A 3,700-nucleotide genomic window follows, 5' to 3' on the forward strand; every position below is an offset into this window, starting at 1 on the left:
GAAACCCCAGGCAACCTTGCCACCGAGCAGGTGACTGCACCTTTCCAGGGAAGATAACCCAAACAAAAGAAAACTGTCAAGTTGAAGGTAGGATACACTGAGCAAGTGCACCTCCAACTGCTCGCCCGAGCAGGGTGTGATAATCAGCAGTACACGAGGGGGTAACCTCGCAATAGAATCAGGCTGAACCTGAAACCGAACTTATGGCACCTACAGTGAAGGCAAAGCACATAACTTAAGAAATAAGTAAATGAATAAATAAACAAAGAAAATAAAATAAAACTGCAGACTGGCAGTGCATCGGGCTCTTGCGCTGGATGGTCAGACTTTGACCTAACAAACCCACAGTCTATCAGTAAACATTCTTTCTTTCCAGCACTAAAGGTAAGGAAATGTGTTGTGTCACCAGGGATACGAAATTACAAACATTTAACAAAACCACATTTTTACTATTAAAATGTTTGTGCTATAATCTTTCTGAAGAAGTCATGAACCAACCAAATGCCCATTAGGAAATCCCTGCTCAACTGAGCAAAAAAGGTGACAATCAAATACCTCCACTGTAAAATACAATTATTTAAAATATAACAATTAAAATATCTAATCTTAAAATATACAAATAAACATGCGCTGGTCGGCCGCGAACCGGGTCTTCCTGCATGGGAGACCTGCAGCTCTATATTTGAGCTAACTTGGCTCAGTACTGAAACAGAGGCTTTTGTTACAAACATAAGCCACAGGGGCAGGCCGAACCCAAAGCCTGCAGCACCTGGAATCCCCAGGTGACCATAAATCTGTCAAGGGGCACGAATTCAAACAGGCGAAATGAAGAGGGAACAGTGTAAACAACACTGCTCTCGCGCACGCCGGGAGCGAGTTGATTAATGCACTAGAAACACCTGAGTTTACAAGCGCGAGAAATTTTTAAAGAAGAAATAAATTAGAGAGCTCCCTCGAACTCACAACCTCATGGACTGTAGTCCGAAATTCAACCATTGCACCACTGCTTCAGCTGAAACAGGATGTATGAGGATAATACATATTTTCTTTTTGAAAGACACCAAAATGAAACCAACGGCCGCACGCGGCTATCCAGATACATTGTATCAAATACACAAATTCCTTTATAATAAAAGGTAATTAACACATATTTACCATATATGCCATATTCAAACTAATAAAGCCTACTACTGACAAACAATGTAAGACACAACTGAAAGGGGTGACTTAGCTCTGTGGTGTCAGCAGCAAAGAAAGAGGGGTTGGGGTTAGAGTAATGGACATATATAGAAGAGGGTCCCTGCCCATTGGTCCCCTGCAGGGCATGACCTGTCCTCCATGATGGTTTGGGGAGTTCCCCATACATTGACATTGAACTCTATCTAGTTCTGTTGTGGAAACTTTTTTGTTTGTAAAAGTATTTTCTTTGCTGCTGTGGTTTCAGAGTAAAGATTGTAATGCATAATAATCGCCTCCTGTCTTGTCATAGAATTGTTTGGAGGTCGCTGCCGGCAGCGCTGGGGCAGATCCAGCTGGGCCCTGCGGCGGGCAACTTTGCCAAGTGCGGCAAACAACATTTAAATTTGCACTAACCTGATGAAAAGTGGGCGACCGCTGCGAAGTGGATCACAGCACACAGGGAAGCTTGCTCTGCCGAACACAGGCGGAGCGTGAATAAAGGGAAACGAAGCCTCCAACGGAGGCGGAGCAACCGGAGAAACAACAAGCACAAATATCCAGACATTGTTCCTGTTTTCACGCTGCACTCTAAAGTCGAACAGACAGCACAGAACAGACAGCACAGCAAGTAGATTGCTCGCTTTGACATCCGGGCAGAGCCTGCTGATGCAGTTTCGAATCCCGACAAGGCCAAAAACAAACGTTAATCCTTCCAAGGCGATAAAATGAGCACCACACACACCAGAGGCAATAAGCAACGCACATATGCCGGAGGTTTCGTAGCACCATTTTGCTAAAATTATCATTGCAGAATGCAGCAAAAGGAAGCAAGTGGTCGACCAATATGGGCAGCAAGCGTACAAGCCAATGCGAACCAGTCTCACTACTACAGCGGCACGTGGTATGCGGTAAAAGATAGTGGCGTGCCGGAATTAATGAACACAAACTTTCAAACAAGAAGGCAATGTAGGGCAGCTACAACAACCGCAACAAGAAGCTGAACACGTGTAAATGTTTACCCAAATATTTAAGGGGAGCAGAAACTCAAATTTACACCAGCCAGACAACAGAGGGCTAATAAAGTGAGAACCAGTAAAAAGGGGTCTCTATCTCTGCACAGCTATCGAAACAGAACATGGCAAAATATTTCTGTGTACACAGAATAAAGAAAATCGCCCTGAAAACAGGGTCGGAAACTTTGGCACAGTGAGGTTGTCCTCACAACATAAGGAGAACCCGTACACGGGGGACCCAGCTTCAGCACTCCATAAGGAGTGCAACAGAATTAGCCCGGGAACGCAGTTGGGCGACGTCAATCTGGCAAAATAGCACAGAAACAGGCGGGATACCTGCCACCTAGCAGTAACGAGCCATGAGAAGAAGGAGAGACAGCGCTAAAACACCAAAGTCAAGATAAGCAAGAGAACACCCACGGGGGGAATAGAAGGCACACGATGTGCAAAATGCAGTTGGCTCTACAGCCGGCCGTGGGCCCAAAACAGCACTCACTCAGGCAGACAAAAGCTGTGGCTAGTCCCAACATTTTCTGAGATCTGAAACAAACAACTGGAAAGTATAGACAATTGACCAGTCAGGTAACAGCAAGCATAGTGGTTGTTTTTACAACCGCTCAGAGACTACTGACCCAGGTTCGGATCCTAGCAGGGCCAAGCGCAGCCTCTCATCCTTCCGAGGTTGAGACATGAGTATCACACACCATGGGTAATAAAAGCAATGCTCAAAGGCAGGAGAGGGGGTCCTCCCATGTACTATATAAAGGCAAAACTAGTTGTGTTTATACTCTGAGCGGATGCACCCACCAAACAAAAAACACCCGTGCACAGGACAACCTGGGCGAGGGCGAATAGCCAGAAAAGGGCACAAGAAGGTACCACGTTGAGCCGACCGGTTCCAACAGGCCGGGACAGGGGCTGGTGGGCAATAGAAAACCAGGCAAGTCACAGAGCCGAGCCAGGTAAGACCGAACCCCAACCGACAGCCCAATTCGGGTTTAAAACACCCGCACAGGGGAGGGTCACCCACGAACACAAGGTAAAGGGAGAATGTAGGGGGCCAAGAACCAATATATTAACCCAAGGTGCTCGCTTCGGCTGCACACACACTAAAATGGAAATGATACAGAAAAGTTTAGCATAACCCGGGAGGCATGGATGACACACAAAGTTGCAAAGCGTTCCAAAAAGTGGGAGTTCCCGTTGTGTGCTGCATTAGTTGCATGGGATGAAGACCAGTTTTCCAGTTCCGGAGCGCGACAGAGCGCCACAAGGGCAACACAGTTTTGATCCACTCAAGGAAAGCAAAGGAGCACCGATTCCTTTCAGCTAATTATCACAGTTTAACAGCTACAACGCTTGGCAGCAGCACGGTAGGGACAAGGGAACAACATTAAAAGGTTGTCTGTTAAAATGCTTATTTATATAACTGAGTTAAGATACAGAAACATCAGTGCTAAAGAAGTCTCCCTGTGAGAGCTTACCCAGATGACAGAGTTAAGAAACAG

General features: G+C 46.1%; 1 non-coding gene across 1 annotated transcript; it reads left to right on the forward strand.

Annotated features, from left to right (window-relative positions):
• Positions 1–3,277: 3,277 nt before the first annotated feature.
• Positions 3,278–3,385, forward strand: LOC138512391 (U6 spliceosomal RNA). The gene has a single exon (XR_011281224.1). It is a non-coding gene; the product is annotated as a U6 spliceosomal RNA (small nuclear RNA).
• Positions 3,386–3,700: the final 315 nt, after the last annotated feature.

Source organism: Ambystoma mexicanum, chromosome 6p, assembly GCF_040938575.1.
Source record: "Ambystoma mexicanum isolate Mex_15411 chromosome 6p, UKY_AmexF1_1, whole genome shotgun sequence".
NCBI classification, from domain to species: domain Eukaryota; kingdom Metazoa; phylum Chordata; class Amphibia; order Caudata; family Ambystomatidae; genus Ambystoma; species Ambystoma mexicanum.